The sequence below is a fragment of the Anolis sagrei genome, chromosome 1, assembly GCF_037176765.1.
Source record: "Anolis sagrei isolate rAnoSag1 chromosome 1, rAnoSag1.mat, whole genome shotgun sequence".
Lineage (NCBI taxonomy): Eukaryota > Metazoa > Chordata > Lepidosauria > Squamata > Dactyloidae > Anolis > Anolis sagrei.
The window spans coordinates 286,415,263-286,437,252 of NC_090021.1; the positions used below are offsets into that span (position 1 = coordinate 286,415,263).

The window sequence follows — 21,990 nt, forward strand, 5'->3', positions numbered from 1 at the left end:
TTGGACACAACTCTAGCCCATTCTTTGGTGGACCTTCTCGCATGTGGTCAGGGAGGAATTTGAATATTTTTGCTTTGCTGCCATTATCCAAACCAACAAGTTTATAAGAAGCGCTTTTTGCTGGATCAGTCCAAAGGCATATCTGGTTCAGTACTCTAGCCCTACAGAAGTCAGTTGGCTGCCTATAGGAAAACCAAAGGGAGTATAGGAATGCAATAGCCGCATCCAAGTCACATGTAGTACTAAATTATATTAGGCATACTGTCCCCTACACAGGAAGTAACATATACCCATTGTAACAAGCAATCACTGATAGCCTTGTCTTTCTTTAAAGTCATCTTAATCTTGTAGAAGAGAACTCCAATTTAATTAAGTGCTGTTAAACAGTTATTTCCTTCACTCTCAATTCTCACGGATCAGCATCTTTGGCTAACCCCAGTTTCTAGAATTACTAGAGAAAGACACAAACATCTCCCTTCCTGGTTTCATCACACCATGTATCTCTTTATATTACAGTTCCATCTTAAAAGTATTATGATTATGGTTGATTTTAGCTGTATTCTTTTTGAAATCTGTTGATTCCTGCATTGGGTAAAAGGCACCATATAAGTAAAAGAGGAGTGTTTACATCTGTTCATGTATCTATGTATTCCTTCTCTCTCTCTTTGTAGAATTATAGAAGCATAGAGTTGGAAGAGACCTCATTGGCCATCCAGTCCAATCCCCTGCCAAGAAGCAGGAAAACTGCATCCGAAGCACCGACAGATGGCCATCTAGCCTCTGTTTAAAAGCCTCCAAAGAAGGAGCCTCCACCACACTCTGGAGCAGAGAGTTCCACTGCTGAACAGCTCTCACAGTCAGGAAGTTCTTCCTCATGTTCAGGTGGAATCTCCTTTCCAGTAGTTTGAAGCCATTTCTCCGTGTCCTTGTCTCCAGAGTAGCAGAAAACAAGCCTGCTCCCTCCTCCCTATGACTTTCCCTCACATATTTATACATGTCCATCATGTCTCCTCTCAGCCTTCTCTTCTGCAGGCTAAACATGCTCTCCTCTTTAAGCCACTCCTCATAGGGTTTGTTCTCCAGATCCTTGATCATTTTAGTCACCCTCCTCTGGACACATTCCAGTTTGTCAACATCTCCCTTAAATTTTATTTTTTAACAGTTATTTTAACTTTCAAGAAAAGCACAAAAAGCCAAAAGTGAGTCAACAATCTGATGATACCGCAAAAGTGGATATTATGTTGAAAATGGGCAGGTGTGAAACAGTGCCACAACACTCAATTAAAAATAATTACAAATGTTAAAACCTTACTATGTATAATGGGTTCTGTACGAATCTCAAATATATTAATATTAACAGATAATTTTAGTTAGTATGCAGGGAAAAATATTGTTTTGATAATACTATGGCCTCAACATGTCAAGTAAAAGTAACCAGAATTTAACCAGATTTTTCAGCACATTCCTCAAGTTTCTGTTATGCATTCTTGACAGTAATTCCACACAATGGGCACCTATAAACTAAGTAAGAGGAAAGAAAACTACAGCATGTAAACTAATGCCTCACCCTTCCTGCATATTTTATCAACCACAATATTCTTGTTCCAAAATATTACTTTTATTGTATAAAAACGATCTGCTTACTCCCTGTGTGATCAAAGGTTGGTACGTGGCCTTAACAAAATAGCCCTGGGAAAGGTCAGAAGTCAGCAGTTGACTGCTCTTGTCTTCTGGAGGTTTGTCCATATCATAAGACTGCCATCTATTCTGGCAGATGCTGCTGAGAGCTATGGAGTAAGGGTAAGCATGCACATGTTTGAGTGCGTTAACTAAAACTTGGCAGAACGTGTCTACAAGTTGGCCTCCAACCACTTGGTCACATCAATCCAATTAATGAAATTCCACTAATTCAAGCCTTCTGAATATGAAGCATGATTAAAATTCCTAAAGGCTGCCAGCTGCAACTGGCCTTTTCCCTCCCACTCACAACCTACTATTCCCTGAAGTGGGAAATGACAGCAGCACAGCATTCCTCCGCATGCAGAGGGAGGAGGAGAAAGACCCATCTTCTATTGAGAACACTTCTCATAGAATTGGTGGAGTGAGAAGGCAGGGCCATCTATTCCAACCTGCTGCTGTAAAAGATTACACAAATAAAACATTTCCAAAAGATGTCCATCCACCCTCTGATTAATGACTTCCAATGAAGGAGAATCCACCATACTCCAAGGCAATCTATTCTATTGCAAAACAGATCTTATCAACTGGAAGTTCTTTTCAGTGTTTAGATAGCATATTTTCCTGTAATTTGAATCCACAGGTTTACATTCTGGTTTCTAAGCAGTAGAAATCTCTTTTGCTCTGCCTTATATATAAGACATCTTTTCAAACAGCTGTTGTATAATTCCTTAGTCTTCTCTTCTCCAAGCTAAACATATCCGGTTACAAAGCTACCTCAAGCTATCTGATATTGGGGATTCACATCCCCCTTCCTTGTGTCAATTATAGCATGGTTCCTTTCCTAGAAATATGCTGCAGACCAGCAGTCATGAACTGGGATTGGTCCATGGAACATAACATTAGTCAGCACTGCTACTGAAAGGAACCTCCCATAAATATTCTGCATTTCTGCAAAGACTGGAGGGGGGGGGAGGGGTTGTCAGTTGTCTGGAATTCCCCTGTTTTTTGAGTGTTGCTCTTTATTTACTGTCCTGATTTTGAAATACAGGTAGACAGATTTTGTTACACTCAAAAAGCAGGCAAATTTCAGACATGAAACAATCAGGGTCAGCAAACACCGCCCAACAAAGGATTTCCCCAGGCACAAACCAGCCAGGATTTGAAGCTACAAAGCCATTCAATGCTAATCAAGGTAGCCATTTGCAACATTCACAGTTGCCTCAAGCAGACAAGTGTTCTTTTTTCCAACCTGGACATTCCACAGATATATAAATCTCACTTGCCTAGTTTCCAACAGACCTCACAACCTCTGCCACCGATGTGGGCAAAATGTCAGGAGATAATGCTTCTGGAACATGGTCATACAGCCCGGAAAACTCACAGCAACCCACTGGAAGGGGGTTTAATTTCTAGCCATTAGGAGGAGGCAGGATGTTTTAAGACAGTTGTTAGAAAGTTCCATCATCCTGAGAGTCGTCTCTCCACTTATCAATGGACAGTATAAATCCTTGCCAAAGTTCAATAATGAGCTTTATGAAAGGTAACAATCTGAATGTGATCTCAGTCCAGAAGGAAGCTCAGTTATTCAATACTCCACACCACAGAACAGACCAATATTCAACACTATCTATGTGGCAGAGTGCTTCTACTGGCTTTGATTGCTTCAACAGCTATGGACAATATCTGTGGATATGCCTGACCTGGCTACAGCAATTGTCCCAGCTGGATGCCTGTCAAACAAAAACTGATACTAATGATGAAGTTTCCTTTTCTATAGTAGTGGTGAGGGAATCCTTAAAGTTGGATCTAGCACTTTTGAGTTGGGTCTTCTTCTAAGTATCAATCACCTTATCCACTCTAAGTGGGAAAGCTTGCCCCCTGCATCCTGTGATGGAAACACAAGCTCTAGCCACCGGTAGCTCCAAACAACAAAGAAACCACCAACTAGGCTCCTGATTACTACAGAAAAGGGACATTTCCAGTAGAATCATAGAATCATAGAGTTGGAAGAGACCTCATGGGCCATCCAGTCCAACCCCCTGCCAAGAAGCAGAAAAACTGCATTCAAAGTGCTCCCGACAGATGGCCATCCAGCCTCTGTTTAAAAGCCTCCAAAGAAGGAGCCTCCACCACATTCCAGGGCAGAGAGTTCCACTGCTGAACAGCTCTCACAGTCAGGAAGTTCTTCCTCATGTTCAGATGGAATCTCCTTTCTTGTAGTTTGAAGCCATTGTTCCACGTCCTAGTCTCCAAGGTAGCAGAAAAGAAGCCTGTTCCCTTCTCCCTATGATTTCCCCTCACATATTTATACATGGTTATCATGTCTCCTCTCAGTCTTCTCTTCTTCAGGCTAAACATGCCCAGCTCTTTAAGTTGCTTGTTCTCCAAACCCTTGATCATTTTAGTCGCCCTCCTCTGGACACATTCCAGCTTGTCAACGTCTCCCTTCAATTTTATTTTTTAACAGTTATTCTAACTTACAAGAGAAGCACAAAAGGCAGAAAGTTCCCTTCAATTGTGGTGCTCAGAATTGGACACAGTATTCCAGGTGAATTACCAAAACGGTCCAACTTTCCTGTAATATAGAGGAGCGATCCTTACAGTGGGACACTCACAAGATGTCAACTACCCTACAGCAACTGACTGACTCAATGGGATTTAGATTTTAATTGAATCTATCAATAGGATCCAGCTAATAATGAGAATACAACTACCTATAGTTTGTCATTTACCCTCCCCCAAATATATTTTCTCTGCCCTCCCCCAAATATATTTTTCTGTTTGGAAATTAATACAGAAATCTTAGCCAAAGGGGGCAATCCACAGCTCAAGGCAAAGTGACAGATTATTCCTTTCACCTTTCTAGAGGGATAGAATAAGAATAATTTAGCCTAGTTTACTTACTTCTAGCCAGAAGACTAACGCAGAGCAGACTGGAGAGTGAACCACAAAGACTGGGAGCAAGGCAGGAATTCAAATACGTAACTACACAGACTGTTTGGAAAGTGTTTGCTCCCTCTCTCAAACCTGGCATGGCAAACGAGAACTGGCGACTCATGTCAGGCCCTGAGATCTGACAACCCTCTCTTCAACATACTCTGACAAATGATATGCTAGACAGAAGGACATTAGTGTGGCATTAGAGGGTCAAAGTAGAAACAAATGTGATTCAGAGTGTGGCTTTCGGCCAAGGAACATAGAGACAAGCTCTTAAAGTGGCATGAACGGGACACCTACCGTCTCCTTCCTTCCTATCATCTTCTTGTAAAAACCACTTTAAAATCGAATGCATTTTACATTTTATGTCCATGAATTTTTGTTATTTTGGGCCCTTTCTTAGTTTTTGTCAAAAGGACTGATTCAACATACTGGGCAATATTCTGTTTGCTGGGTTGCTGAAAGCCTTTGACAACACAATATTCTGTTTATATCATTCAAGGTAGTGTAGCCCCAAAGACCAGGAAGTACTAATTAAAACAACAACCCCAGAGAATTCCTAAGATGTGCCATTGCAGGAAGAAAACAAGAATTTTAAAGAAGGACCTAACTAGGAAGTAATAATTAAAACAACAATAACAACGTTACAGAACTCCTAAGAGGTGTCACTGCAAGAAGAAAGGGAGATATTTAAAGAGCAGTAATCTCAATAATTAATTAATGCTGCAGATAGATAGATCAATAAATAGACAGACACTACGGTTTTGGCCCAATCTACCTGTCCAAACACATCTCCCCCTATGAACCATCTTGGAGATTAAGATTATCTGGGGAGGCCCTGCTCTCGGTCCCACTTTCTTTGCAAGAGCAGCTAGTGTGGACGAGAGACAAGGCCTTCTCAGTGGTGGCCCCTTGATTGCGGAACTCCCTCCTTAGCATTATTAGATCCTTCAGAAGCCTTCAGAAGGAGAGTAGAAACCTGACTCTGGGAGCCAGCTTTTGAAAAACAGTGCAGTGCACTAATTTTAATGTGAAATACGTACAACTGATAACAGAATGGCCTTAGACATGTATTAACACTGGAATGTAGTTTAATTGTGTTTAATATGTATTAATTTTAATACAATTTATTTTAAAGTTAACGTTGTATGTTTTAAGGCACCGTGTAGGTGCCACATGAAAGCTGCCTTGAGTCCTCCTTGGGGTAGAGAAAGGCGAGATATAAATACGATAAATAAATAAACAAACAAACAAACAAACAAACAAGGCCTAAGATTCAAAAAGATATTTGACTACATTAAAACAAACACTGCAACACTGTACTGAGCAACTGAGCAACCCAAAGGAGTGTTGGTGACATCACATAAAGAGGAAGGAAGGGAGGGGAATGTGAGCATTTTCCAATTTGTTGCTGCAAAAGAAGTTTCATTTTAACATGTGCTCCAGCCAGAAGCAGCAAACAATGGGAAAGAGAAAACAGAAAAAGGGAAACTGGAGGCACTCTTAGCCAAGGAGAGGCTTTCTGCAGAATGGGACTTTCTCCACAAAATGGGGAAGCCACGCAGCAAATTCCACTGCAGGAAAAAGTAGCTTTGTTTTGTCTACTTCCTTGAAGTTTTAGACATAAGCCTGACAAATGAGACAAGCTAGCGTGAGCCACAATTATTACTTATTGTTTTGAGAAACACTGTAATTAGGGCTGCCTGGTGTATTACGGATAAGGAGGACCAGAAGACAGTAATCTATACAACTCTGACACAAACGTACACATTCCTTCCTTTTGGAAACAAGTTAGTTGCTAACGATTAACAGTGCTGTTAACTAGGCTATTTTAGGCTCTTCTCTTTGGAGCTGCCAAGAAGGTAGTTGCTAGCAACAGAGAGCTCTGTTTACGCTAGTTGAGCAGGAATTGCAGCCGAGCCTGGATTTGGAATAACACACGACTGGGCAGAAGTTCTCCTGGTACTTGTGTCGCTAGAGTCACCACGATACTGGTGCAAACAAAAGCCAGAGGCAACTCCCCAATTTAAAATTCTGAAGTTTTGTGCAGAGAACACAGGGCTTTGCACAAACACAGCCGCTTATTGACATGGCAAAGGTCACCATTGCTCCCAACATGGACTTTTCACTGAAATGCAAAGCAGTATCTGGGCCAAAGGTGAGAAGTAAGGCAGGCTTAAGTTCTGTGCACACAACAACAGATTAGAATTTGAAGGCTAAGCAGATTCACTATTCCCAGAAGGCAGTCTCCTCCTCACTAGCAACAAGGGTAACACAGAGGTAAAAAGTGACAAACAGACCATGATTTGTGTATAACTTTATTAGAGCACTAGCTTTGCATACTGAGGGTCCCAGGTACAGCTTATGACATCCCCAGATGAAACTGGAAAAGACTCAGGCCCCATTTACACAAATCATTTCATGCAGCATGAAGCGAGCTTCAAATTGAAGTGGACAGACAATGAACAGCCATAAAAATGCGTGAAAGAAAGCCCTTAATGTGCATCTGTGACCTGTGGTTTGTGTAATCACCATCCGGGACTCAAAATGGATTTCCTGGATTTCCGATGTAACCATCTGCACAGCAAAACTACTTTCTTCAGTTAGTGTAGATGAAACCTCAGACTAAACGACATGGAGTTGCCACCCTTCAGTGTCCATACAATGAGCTTGGCAGACTATGTTCTGACATAGTGCAAGGCAACAGCCTCTGATGAAGAATATGGAACTCTCAATGGAGCAACCATGCCATCCTACACTTATCAATTCAACAGGAGTCACAATGGGCTTACTATCTGGCAAAGGGGACATAGAATTTCAGGCCCCCCCCAAAAATTTGGAATACTGTATTTACAAATGCATATCGAATTGAGATATCCTAGAGATGGGATCCAAGCCTATGCACATTTATGTTTAATGTACATTTTATGCACATAGCCCGAAAGTGATAGAAGTATTTTAAATATTTTGGTGCATGAAACAAGGTCTATATACATTGAACCACCTGAAAACAAGGGCACTACTATCTCAACCACCCATGTGGATAATGTTGGAGTATTTCAGAATTTCGGATAAGGGATGCTCAACCTTCTTATTCTTTCAGGAAAGCACAGATCAGATTTCTTCCTTCAAAATAATGGATGACTGAAACACCTGGAGTTCAAATTGTGATAGAAGTAAATCCCCGTGTAGGCTCATCTAGGCCAGCGATCTCAAACTTTTTCCCTTTAAAAAATAGTAACACACAACTCCAGATTAAATTCACAGCAGACCTCAAATTGAAATTAAGCTTGGCAACATAGGTCTGGGAATCACATTTATTTTTTTAACTCATTTATACATTGTCCTGAATGTTTAAATTCTGGCATGACAACAACAACAATAATACATTATTTATATACCTCCCAATCTTCCCAAGAGGACTCAGGGAGGTTTCCAACATAAGGCAAAACATTTAATTGCCAGAAGAAAAAACATTACAAACAAATTAAAATAAACATAATAAAACATAAATATAAAGTCCTGCTGAAACAAACACAAGCCTTTAAAAACCAGTTTCCTTACAACTCCATCAGATGGGTTCAAAATACCAATAGCCAGAATTAAAAAATGAACATGGTCAAATATGAAAGGGCTGAGAAAGAGCTAGTGCAACAATGACTCAAAGGACTGCGGAAGTCTATAAAGTATAGGGAACAGTCCTAGCTGATAGCCAAGGGAAGAGCTGGGCATGTCTAGCCTGCAGAAGAGAAGGCTGAGAGGAGACCTGATGAGGGCCATGTGAGGAGGAAGCAAGCTTGATTTCTGCTGTCCTGGAGACTAGGACGCAATGAAACAATGGTTTCAAACGACAGAAAAGGAGATTCAACCTGAACATTAGGAAGAACTTCCTAACTGTGAGAGCTGTTCAGCAGTGGAACTCTCTGCCCCAGAGTGTGGTGGGGGCTCCTTCTTTGGAGGCTTTTAAACAGAAACTGGATGGCCATCTGTTGGGGGTGATTTGAATACGATTTTCCTGCTTCTTGGCAGGGGGTTGGACTGGATGGCCCACAAGGTCTCTTCCAACCTCTATGATTCTCTGAAGGGGCTATGGACGAATCAATTCTTGAAAACCTGCTGGAGCATGGACAACAAGTTGTTCAAATACAGGAAATATAAACAGTCAAAACTTTTTTTAAAACAGTAAAATGACACATTCACCAAGCCTTTGAACAGGAATGTTTTTATCTGGCACCAAACAGACTACAAAGCCGGAGCCAAGTAAACCCCTAGAAGCAGGAAATTCCCTAAAGAAATGGCAGCTGCTGAAAATGCATTATGTTTCTGTTACCTCCGATAAAGGCAGACTCCCAACAAGGGATTCAGCAGATCCTAAACAGGAATGAGTAATATGGAATCCTCTGGATGTTATTGGCAATGGTAATCTGCTCTGAATTTATGTCTGAACTTTAAAGAAGCTATCCAGAGTCAACACATGAAAGTTTCCTTTAAAGTGTTGACTAAAAACAGACTTCTTTTTGGAGATTTAGGGCCCTTCCACACTGCCATATAACTCAGAATATCAAGGCTGAAAATCACACAATGTCTACTTTGAACTGGGTTATCTGAGTCCACACTGCCATTTATTCCAATTCAAAGCAGATAATGTGGGATTTTATCCAGCTGTGTAGAAGGGGCCATAGGCTACTTCTAGCAATTGTACTAAAATTTCCATCAGCTCCTGCCCAAATAGGCAATGATGAGGGATGCTGGGAGGTGCAGTCCCACAATATCTGGAGACTACAAGCTATTATTTTGCCTTAAAGAGTTTAAGCCATGCAGTATATTGTATTTCCCCAAGAAATTTTGGCACTATTCCTTGACAGAAAGAAAACTAGAGGAACCTTAAACTGGCATAACCTAGCAACAAAAAAGCAAACATGTCTTACCTATGCAGGAGACTAAAATAGCCTATTTACATCTTGCAAATGCTTCTCTAATTACATCAGCTTCTTTGGATTATTCCCCATTCAGCTCACTTGCATTCAAGTGCTCAATGGTCAAAGATCTTGCAGAACACCTTTTTTTTCACTCCGAATATTATACAGTCAAAATTTAAGCATGTTTCATTCTTACTCAAGCTGCAACGTGAGCATGTTACACAGATACTTCACTCCTACAGAAAAGGATTTCAGGAGGACGGGCTCCATGAGAAAATACCGCAGTACATTAAAAACAAGTCCTACGGCATCTCTATGACATTGCAACCCATTTTTATTGCACACGTGCAAATTACGGTACACTTTATCAGATGTATTATGTGTTATTCTACGTCAACAGCTATATGTACAAAAAGTATGCTGTCACAGAGAGGTAAAATCTATATAAATAAAAATATAATGTTCATTTGTGGGATTAACAGAACTCAAAAACCACTGGACGAACTGACACCAAATTTGAACACAAGACACCTAACAACCCCATGTATGTCCTTCACTCAAAAAATTGATTTTGTCATTTGGGAGTTGTAGTTTCTGGGATTTATAGTTCACCTACAATCAAAGAGCATTCTGAACCCCACCAACAATGGAACTGAACCAAACTTAGCACATAGTTCTCCCATGACCAACAGAAAATACTGGAAGGGTTTGGTGGGCAGTGTCCTTTGGTTTTGGAGTTGTAGTTCACCTCCATCCAGAGATCACTGTGGACTCAAACAATGATGGATCTGGACCAAACGCTACACGAATACTCAATATGCCCAAATGTGAACACTGGTGGAATTTGGGGAAAATAGAATCTTGACATTTGGGAGTTGTACTTGCTGGGATTTATAGTTCACCTACAATCACAGAGCATTTTGAACCCCACCAACGATAGAATTGGGCCAAACCTCCCACACAGAACCCCCATGTGGAACACAGCAACGCGTGGCAGGGGACAGCTAGTGAATAATAATTACGGTATTGTTTGTAAAATGAATGGCACACACACCCCCACAAATATTACGAATGACCACTCACAAAATTGTGGTGACTATACATTTTGGAACCAATAATCTAATGAACTACTATAACGGGATGAAATCTTTGTTTTCAGTCCAGCATCAACACTGCAGACATCAACATTAATTAATTTTCACACACTTTTAGAATCATAGGATCATATAATCATAGTTGGAAAACACCCCAACAGCCATCAAGTCCAACTCCCTGCCATGCAGGAAAAATAAAATGAAAGCACCCTTGACAGATGGCCACCCAGCCTCTGCTTAAAAACCTCCAGAGAAAGACACTCCATCAAGCTCCGAGGGGGGCAACATATTCCACTGCTGAACAGCTCTTATGTTCAGGAAGTTCTTCCTAATGCATTCAATTTCCCCCAATCACAAGATTTATTTATTTTCTGCATGGGGTCTATCTTCCTTGGTTAAGTCTTCATACACCTCATGATATTCCCATTTACTTACAGCATAAGCTACTAGAAATATGGGAGGCTTTAAGATGTCAGGACCTGGTTGTTTTTTGCTGCAACCAACAAATCCAGGGAATATGAAACAAAGATTATCTCATGCACAGATTAATTATGTATGCCTCATTATGTCCCTCCCTTCATATATTTTGAGCAGGAAACTACTGGGTAATCCCTCTTCATTAAAAATATATTTCACAGGGATCACAAAATGCTTTATAGGGGGGGGGGGGTGTTTTCTTTTTAATATACAGATGTTTAGTCCATATCGTATACTATCTTGACTCCAATACCACCTTGGTTCCCTCAATTTTTTGCATAAAGCAGAAGGATAAAAGTGTTTTAAACTATCAGTAACAGCGGAGTTTGGTTCAAGATCAACACCACCAAAACCAAGGATTCTCATGTCTTATTATATATAATGGTATAGTAGAATCATGTCCCCTATATATCATGGCAAAATCAAGTTTTGCTTTTGGGGGGTTTTGGGGGTGGGTGGGAAGTGGACCTAAGGTAGCTTACATATAAATAAAAATGTAATGTTAGTTTGTGGGATTAACATAACTCAAAAACCACTCAATGAATTGACACCAAATTTGGACTCAATACACTTATCAGGCCAACAAGTGCTCATAAAAGCACTGAAAAACACAGCAGAAGAGACTTAAAAAGCAAAAAAAAACAAAAATTGCATTACAACGCATGCGCAAAACCACACACACATATATGTGTGTGTGTGTGTGTGGTTTTGTGCATGCGTTGTAATGTAATATACATGCAAACACACACATACACAAATATATATTAGTGGATATTTACCACTGAGGAGGAGGTTGACTCAAGCGAGTTTTTAACTCTTCTCAGAAAGATCATATTTTACAAAAGGTTAGCATCTCTAACAAGGTCATACCTCTCCAAGGGTTATGATTATCCCAAATGGTTATGAATTTTCCAAAAGATTATGGAGATTTCCAGTTTTTTTTAAAAAACCCTAACAATTCTAAGAAGTGCATGGTCGAAATGATTTTATAACATAATAAAAAGAGTAAAATGCAAAAATACAGCTCACCACTCTCTGCCACATGATTTAGAATGCCAGTGAAAAGAGTCTAGAAAAGTCCATAACTCCAGACATTAAAAAATTACAAGGACCTCTAGTCCAATCCCGTGCCATGCAAGATACACAATCAAAGAATTCCTGATAGATGGCCACCCAGCCTCTGCTTAAAAACCTCCAGAGAAGACTTTTCGACTGTCAAACAGAGCTTCCTAATACTGAGGTAGAAGCTCTTTTCCTGTGTCCTAGCCTCTAAGCAGTAGAAAACAAGCTTACTCCATCTTCAATACGACATCATTTCCAATGTTTAGACACGGCTATCATGTCACTTCTTAAGCTTCTCTTCTCCAGGCTAAATACACAGCTCCTTAAGCCACTTCTTGAAACAGCATTGTTAAGTAACCCAAGGAGCTGCCAGGACTGCTTTCCAAGCTAAAAAATATGAGCTGAAATATTTTTATGAAATCAGGAGTTGGGGAAACTCTGGGAAACACTACATGCCCCCCTGGGGTGCACAATTTCCCTTGAAGGATACTAACCTTGATGAGACACATATTCAATTCTAAGAAAGCCTCCTCCGTCAGCCTTTCCGCATCCCTCCTAACTTATTTGAGTTTTGACATGGCTATCAAATCAATCAAATAGAGACTGTAGGGCATTGTCTTTTGTGAGCTGTGCTCTCATTCTTATGTATCTTGCTTCCCTAGTGCCCTGTCCATGCATTATGTTGGGCTTTTCCATGCAGCAAACTATCTAAAGAACTTAACTGTGGCTAAATACCATAGTCTATTTCTCAAAAGCAAGGTTTAATATGCTCCCATTAGTGTGAAATACGTGCATATTACATGGCCAGATATTATGTGATATAAACCCATAAAATAGAAAGGCTTGACTGAGTTACAAAATCACTGTTTTCATCACTGTAGAAGCAATTTTTATAAAGTCTTGTTTAGGAAATGCACAAGTATTGTGCAAACATAAGAACTTGATTTAAGTCGATCATTTGAAAATGTAAACATTTTTGTTTAGGAAGTATGTTGCCTTAATTAAATTCATCCACCATAATTATGCAAATAAACTAAACATGCAGCCAGACATTGTTTACCAAAGTAAAACATCCCAAGGCTAGTGATGCACAGAAATACAAAGCTGAAGAGGTGAGATCGGTGCAGTACCTGGCATGAAAACTGCACAGGTAGCACAGATGAATCAACTATCCAGAAATCAAGAGGAGCAACGAAATAGCAACATAAAGGTGCATCTACACGGGCATGGGCCAACTTGGGCCCTCTAGGTATTTTGGACTTCAACTCCCACAATTCCTAAGAGCCCCAGGCCCCTTCCTTTTCCCCCTCAGCCGCTTAAGCGGCTGGGGGGGGGGGGAAGAAAGTACCTGAGGCTCTTAGGAATTGTGGGAGTTGAAGTCCAAAACACTTGGAGGGCCCAAGTTGGCCCATGCCTGATCTACACTGTACAATTAATAGTTTGGTAAGGTACCTGCACTCTTAGGCAAGGAACACCAAATTCCTTGTAAAACTACAACTAGCATGATTCCATAGCATTGAACCATGGCAGTTAAAGAGGTGTCAAACTGCATTAATTTACAGTGTAGATACACCCCTGGAGTCTCGTCGAAGTTAACTTAATCAAACTTACTCCACAGTGACTCCTTTTGAATATATTATACAACTACACGATCAAAAGTGATGCCCTGAGAGTACATGTGTCTCCCCAGTACTATTGTTGAGACCCCAACATGGTCCAAATACCTTGGATCGCCATTTGACCAGTCATTAAAAAAGAATGGCTTGCTACTCACAGTTATAACACTATAGTTCAACTTCACCATACCATGGCTGCATCCTGTGGAATCCTGACGTTTATCACTGGCACTAAAATGCTTTGGCAAAGATTTCACAATGTCCCTCCCTAAACTGCAAGTCCCAGCATACCAAAGAATGTTGTCATGGCAGCATTAAGTGGAGTCATAGAGCTATAATTGTGGAGTGTGGAGACGCCCCTGTAAGCATCTAGTAACAGTAGTATACATTTAAACAGTTGGCACATACCTCTTTATTGATCAATATCAAAAATACCTATCTGTAAAAAAAAAAAATAGAAGTGGATTATCCACTTGCAGTTTTCTTCCAATTTTGTCTCCTTTTTTGGCAGACCCACTGCAGTTGCCCCTTCCAGCATGTCAACTTTAAAACTAGGAACTGTAACACGTTTTCTCTAGCTGGTACAAAAGTATGCAATTGGCCCATCCATACAAAGCCGCACTCTTTCTGTCAATCAGGCATCATACCAGACACCCACAGACTGTCATCAGGTTCATTCCTTGGTAACAGAGCCCTGAAGCCTATGGCGTTTGCAACACCTCCTTTTTTCCATCAGAGAACAATGCAATCACATCTAAGGCGGCAAATCTCTCTTCCTCATTCCTCAAAGGATAGACAGCAATCTTATTTTTAAAAATTCAGACAGATTATGGCAGTGCTGGTTGCTATTGTACTTTAGCCCAGGAACATCTTTTCACCCAGCACCACAGAGTACAGTAGTAACTAACTAAAGAAGTTTATTTACAAAAAGCATATACAAAAGGGAAAATGGGCATCTCCCAAAAAGCAGTAGAAAAGGTGCTATAAAATGGCAGTAGTCCAAATATACAAAGATCAATAGTCTAAGGTAGCAAGGTACATGAAATCCAAAGGGTCAAGAGCATAGCCATAAATCCAAAGGTATTTTTCCAAGAAAAAACTCTTTCAGGAACAAAGATAAACTTGAGAGCTGAACATAAACTTGATTTTATGGCAATGTTGTCTGCTCTGAAGAGACCAGGAAAACATCACTTAATTTAAGCTGACCAAGAAGCCATGAAGTCATCCCTAGACTGTATTGTTGTGTTGTGTGTTGAGGCCTCGGCCTGTGTAAGCCGCATCGAATCCTTCGGGAGATGCTTGCGGGTTACAAATAAAGTTTAATAATAATAATAATAATAATAATAATCCCTTCGACACCTGGGTTTAAAGGACCACTTCTCACAGAGTCTTTCTGACCTTCTAATTAACCTTTTCTTTGCTCTCTCTGAGCAAAGGCCTAATCTCATATCATGGGTAACTCCCCATCTTCTGAAGGCTGAGAAGGCTGATTCTCAAGAGAAACAGAATCCCAAACCTCCTCTATCTCTTCTGCAGCTGCCAGCCCTTCTTTCTGATATACGGCCTGCAATTCTGTCTGTGTTACAGCCTGATCACACAAACACTCAGTGAAAAATCCATCATTCCCCTCATCCTCTGGGGCAAAATCCCCAGCATCTTGATGCTGAGCCCCAACAGTTGCTAAGAAAGGGGGTAGTACCAGGTGTGTTTTTCCTCATTTATACGCTTTTAATATTAGAATTATAATTGTGGCTGCATGCCTTCAAGTCATTTCTGACTTATGGAGAATCTATCATGGGATTTTCATGGCAGGATTTGTTTAGTAGGAGCTTCCCTTTGCCTCTGACACTGAGAAAGCGTGACTTCCCCAAGGCCGCCCACTGGTTTCCAAACAGGATATGAACGCTGGTCTTCAGAGTTGTAATCTAGTGCCCAAACGATTACATTACACCATGCTGGCTTTCATTGTAATATAATACAATAGATGAACACATTATATTTAATGTAGTCTTAATCCAATATAAAAACACTATTAAACATTGACACACAACAATGGAAGGAAGACAGGATATAAAATAAATTCCCAACATAAAAGTTAGTGCATGGGTCACTAAGGCAACAGATAATTACCCAGTTAAAATGAAATAAATCTCCAGAAATAACTAGGATTGCACTGCAAATATGTAAGAAATACAGTAGACTCCACATCAGGCATGGGTAAACTTCAGCCCTCCAGGTGTTTTGGACTCCAACTCCAGCTGTTAGGAATTGTGGGAGTTGGCATCCAAAACACCCGGAGGGCCAAAATTTGCTCATGCCTGCTTTAAATTAACTGAAACCCATAGTGATTGGTAGATGCCAGATAAATGTAGATTATGGTTGCTTGAGAGTTACTACTAAAAATATGCCTAACATTATACCCCAAACTTAACATACCATAAACTTTGTATTGATTTAATATTCATCTTGAAATACTGTAATTAAAAGCAAATAAAGACAAATAAGGACAAACTTAACTTAATGTAAAACAGTTTTACATTTCTGGTAAAATTATTTCGTTTTAATTTTTATTCAAAGCAGTATTTCTTGTATTTTTCCCAGTTGCTTAGAAGCTCTGGTTGCTTGATAAATAGGAGTCTATTGTACATGTCATGCTTTAATTCCCAAAGACCAATTAATGTTGATTAGACTAGGGCTAGTCCTATTTTAGGTTTTTTCACAAAGTTAACAATATAAAGCATGAAGTAGCTTTTAAAAACATTTTATGGATTCCTGCTCTTCCAACTGGAGTGCATCTCCAAAGCACGAGCTCTCAGAGCTCACATGCGCCAAGATCTCTCTTCCTGCAAAACACTGGTTTCGGTGTTCCTGTTTCTGAATTCTCCTCCTCCTAAGCTGCATGCTGCAGGAGATCAGAACTAGTCAGCAAGTCACTCTCCAAGAAAGCTGGATACTTTTTACTGAGCTCACCAACTAATCCGGGGCTCAGCGGAATAGCTTAGGACTCTTTCATAATTATGGAGGGGACAACCTGGTGCCCTTCAGACCTTTGGAATCCACCTCTCATAACGCCTGTCATGCCAGTTGGGGCAGACAGAAATCTGTTTGTTCATTATTTATTCATCTGATATGATAGATATAGATATCCAATGACTTATTTTACGCTCCCAGGAGCATGTATAAATAATACAATACCAACTTTTTAGAGCCAATCCCAAACTATCTTTTATTTTTCACTTTTTGTTTTATTGTAATTTTTAATTCTTTTCAATAAAAATATTTTTAAAAAATGTTTTAGAGCAATAAAATACATGGGAGAAATTATCCACAGAAAGGAGGAAACCATGAAAATGAAAAAAAAAATCTGACTACCAGTATTTTTAAAAAAATCAAAAATCAAGACAGTAAATAAAGAACACTCAGAAAACAGAAATTCCAGACAGGAAACAATCAGGGCCAGCTAACACCTCTGAACAAAGGATTCCCCCAAGTAGGAAGCAGCCTGGCTTTGAAGCTGCAAGGCTATTCAGTGCTAATCAAGCCTGCCAATTGCAACATTCACACTTGCCTCAAGCAGACAAGAGTTCTTTCCCCCTCCCTTGACATTCCAGAGATATATAAACCCCACTTGCCTAGTTTCCAACAAACCTCGCAACCTCTGAGGATGCCTGCCATACATGTGGGTGGCACCTCAGGAGAGAATCCTTCTGGAACATGGCCATACAGCCTGGAAAACTCGCAGCAACCAAGTAAATCTGGCCATGAAAGCCTTCAAAAACACGTGGGATAAATTCCCAGCTGTACCACAAATTACAGGGAACGGCAGCTATGACTGAATTCCATGAAACTATCAAATGCCATAGTTGTATTTGAGGACATGTTCAAGTGCAGCCCCATGCAGAGTGCACTGAAAGAGTATCTTCAGGAGGTTACCTGGGTGTGAACATCTATGGGTAAATTGCAGCCCAAACCATTTGGTGGTAGCAATAGATGTTTTCTTTGCTGTTTTAGAAAGTGACATAAAAGTTCAGGAATTCTTTTGCATTTTTGTACGAACTTAAATACAAGTTGAATTTCAACAGCGCCACAGATTTCTCAATATATCACAGAGGAAGAGAAACTATGCTCAGTTTCCACGTATCTTTCTTCCTGCTGCTTTGAGTAAACCAGCATCAATTCAACCCAGTGGATGTTCTCAAAGCCAGAACAACACAAAAGTTATCCATACATGAAAAAGGGAACATGACCTGGTCAAACATCCCTCTAACCAGGAAACAGGGAACTGTTCTTAAAGGGAGGAGCCAACATTGGCAGGGAATGTGTTGTCAAAGGCTTTCTTTGCTGGAATCACTGGGTTGCTGTGAGTTTTCCAGCCTGTATGGCCATGTTATGTGAGCAAAATATCAGGAGAGAATGCTTCTGGAACATGGCCATACAGCCCGGAAAACTCACAGTAATCCGTTGGCAGAGAAGTTGGTAAATTTGCCTACTTGCAGGAGGAAGGCAAATTACTTTTCTCATTCATTATCGTTCAAATACAACCTTAAATACGAAGTCTCTTGCAAGAGCCATGTGCACCAGGAAGAGTCCTTCATGCATTCAGTGTAGCTTACTTTTGAGTTAATATGCATGGGATGGATAGCAGCTCCCTTTATTATAGCATTAATGCATATTTATTGCCATGGTTCAATGCTATTTATTTATTTACTGTATGTGTATACCGCCCTTCTCAGCCTGCAGAGTTGTAGTTTAGCATAGCACCAGCACTCTTAGGCAGAGAAGGCTATAGACCTTGTAAAATCACAACTCCCGTGATCCCATAACACTGAACTATGGGAGTTCAAGTGGTGTCAAGCTGCACATGTAGATCTACCATGTGAAATTCATTCCTTCCCCCCTCCCCCTGCAAAGACCTTAAATTAAATGCACCTATCAGAGAGTCAGTAATGAACACAACGGATTACTAATTCTCCTGTCATTCAAGCAATTCTGATTGCCTCAATATCAGATCACCAAAGGAATATGATGCATAGGAGTCTGGTGCTCTTTCCTTCTCTGGTAGTTTTAAGCCATTATTTCCCAACCTGCCGAATGCCGCGACCATTTAATACAGTTCCTCACGTTGTGGTGACCCCCAACCATAAAATTATTTTCGTTGCTACTTCATAACTGTGATTTTGCTACTGTTATGAATTGTAATGTAAATATCTGATATAAAGGGTGTATTTGCACTCACTGGACCAAATTTGGCACAAATACCCAATACACCCAAATTTGAATACTGGTGGGATTGGGGATTGATTTTGTCATTGGTGGGATTTTGTCATTAGTTGTCGTTGGTGGGATTTATAGTTCACCAACCTTCAAAGAGCATTCAGAACTCAACCAATGTTAGAATTGAGCCAAACTTGGCACACAGAACTCCCATGACCAAGAGAAAATACTGGAAGAGTTTGGTGGGCATTGTCCGTGAATTTTGGAGTTGTAGTTCACCTACATCCAGAGAGTGCTGTGGACTCAAGCAATGGTGGATCTGGACCAAACTTGACACGAATACTCAATATGCCCAAATGTGGAAACTGGTGGAGTTTAGAGAAAATACACCTTGACATTTGGGAGTAGTAGTTGCTGGGATTTATAGTTCACCTGCAATCAAAGAGCATTCTGAACCCCACAAACAATAGAATAAGGCCAAACTTCCCACACAGAACCCCCATGCCTTGAAGGGACTCGCTGGTGTGAGCCTCCCTCCAGACTCACACGTTCCCCCTCACCTGCACTTTCACACCACACTACCATGTACCAAGGACGCCTGCTCTCCCCTCCCCACTTGGAGCCTCAGAAACAGCCCTCCCCTTGGCTGAGAGACTGGCCAATCACACCAGAGGGTGGCATTTGGTGGGAGGATTTGCTGTTTGTTTCCAAAAAGGAAGAGGACAGGCGGAGAGATTGTCAGTCTTCTCTGCCAAAGGGGTTCCTACGACCATCAGAAAAATGTGTTTTCTGGGGGTCTTTGGTGACCCCTCTGAAACCCCCTCATGACCCCCAGGTTAAGAAACGCTGTTTTAAACATGCTGGATGGCCATCTGTCAGTGGTGCTTTGATTGTGTGTTCCTGCATGGCAGATCGGGGTTGGACTGGATGGCCTTTGGGGTCACTTCCAGTTCTATGACTCAACAACAACAACAATAACAACAAAACTTTCTTTGTAGACTACCCTATCGGCTTCCAACATATATGGCAAACATTCAATGCCAATGACCAGGTAGAGTTCTATTGGAAGCTGCCAATCTAAGTACCATGTTGCGTATGCCGATAGCGTAGCACACTGTCGTGTGCAAAGAGCACTTATACTCTTCGGGTTAATAGCAAAGCTGTCATTGATTTCCCCTGGAACCAGAGCAGCGGATGATGTCACCAGCTCCAAGGAGGCCATCCACCCTGAGCAAGGCGCGCTGAGTGTGTGGTTACGCATATCTTTCAACATCGCTGCCACTTCTGCAATCTGCCACAGCACCAGAGCACAAATGAGATCAGGCTTTTCCGAGATCCGGAAGGTCACCTGAGCTTTCCAAAAGCGACCTCATCCCTGTGACAGTCTGGAAAACACAAGTGAGTCTGCGCGCTCTGAGGAGGAAACACAATCGACAGGTTTGCCGCACATGTCTGCACGAAAGCAAGTGCATGGGCAAACTTCAGCCCTCCAGGTGTTTTGGACTTCAACTCCCAGCATTCCTGACAGCCTCAGGCCCTTTCCTTTTCCCCCTCAGCCGCTTAAGGAAAGGGCCTGAGGCTGTAGGAATGCTGAGGGTTGAAGTCCAAAACACCTGGAAAGATGACCAAAATAACTGGAAGGATGACCTCACAACCCCTGAGGATGCTTGCCATAGATGCAGGTGAAATGTAAGGAGAGAATGCTTCTAGAACATGGCCATACAGCCCAAAAAACCTACAACAACCCAGTGAGTCCGACCATGAAAGCCTTTGACAATACAGGATGGCCAAAGTTTGCCCAGGCCTGCTCTACATGTTGGAAACCACACTGAATCCCTTCTGGGAGATAGGGCTGTCTACAAATGAAGTTTGCAGACTCATAAAATTAAAAGTAACCCCACAGGTCATCCAGTCCAACCCCAACCTGCTATGCAGGAGTGCACAATCAAAGCACCCCTGGCAGAGGGTCATCCAGCCTCTGCTTAAAACTTCCAGAGAAATCAAATGCAGTCTGACACCACTTTAACTGCTAGGGAACCGTAAGAGTTGTAGTTTTACAAGGGCTGCACCCCTACATGCCAGAGGCACTCCAAGTGGTCAGCTACTGGTCAGAGGACATTTAATAGAATACCAAGTCTGAAAACTTTGTGTTTTGCTTGTTTTTAATGCAATACATCTGTTTGGTTCGCTCCTGACACGAAAAATAAATAAATAACCCCTACATGTCAAACTCCACATCCCAGGGACCTATTGCATGGTATATAAAAAGAAAACTGGGGTCAAACTGCATCCATTCTGCAAATCTTCAGATGCAGGAGGAAGAGTAGGCAAAGAGCAGGGGAAGTTTCCTGCCTTGGGGCAGAGAGGAAGTGTTTCCTGGCTTTCCCCTGCCCTCAGACACTCTGCTATTGATCAGGAATGGGACAGAAAGGCATAATGGATTGGAAATATGTGTGTATGAGAGGGATTGAGAAACCCAGAAGTTGGAAAATGGCAAGATTGCAAAGGTCAGAAGAGCTGTCACCTGACAACCCAAAGCAACGACCGGACTGCGTTGTTCTAGGTTTTTCGGGCTATATGGCCATGTTCTAGAAGCATTCTCTCCTGACGTTTCGCCTGCATCTATGGCAAGCATCCTCCGAATGCTTGCCATAGATGCAGGCGAAACGTCAGGAGAGAATGCCTCTAGAACATAGCCATATAGCCCGAAAACTTACAATAACCCAGTGATTCCAGCCATGAAAGCCTTCGACAATACAACGATCGGACTTCTTTCTCTCTTTCTCTGTCCCAGTTCTGCCTCTTGGCCCATTTCTTGGCCCAAGCCGTGGGTCAACCCCAGAGACTCAACCCCAGACTCTGTCTTCGGCTTACTTCCCGGTTGAGAAGGAAAAGAGGGAGGAAAGACGCCTCCTTTCCGCAGCCACCAAGTGCGTAGCTTCCCAAAACCGACGCGACGCCTTCTGCAGACAGGAGGCCAAGGGAGGGGAA

At 41.3% G+C, this 21,990-nt stretch overlaps 1 protein-coding gene across 4 annotated transcripts in view; it reads right to left on the minus strand.

Moving 5' to 3' along the window:
• The window catches only part of MIDEAS (mitotic deacetylase associated SANT domain protein), a 106,943-nt gene that overhangs the window by 50,293 nt on the left and 34,660 nt on the right, over positions 1-21,990 (minus strand). The window contains exon 1 of one of the 4 annotated variants that reach the window (XM_060761164.2): positions 4,585-4,758. The exons of the other annotated variants lie outside the window; for them this stretch is intronic. The gene's annotated coding sequence lies outside the window, so the exon portion shown is untranslated. Of the gene's footprint in view, positions 1-4,584; positions 4,759-21,990 lie in introns of those variants that run through there. 4 annotated transcript variants of the gene reach the window in all.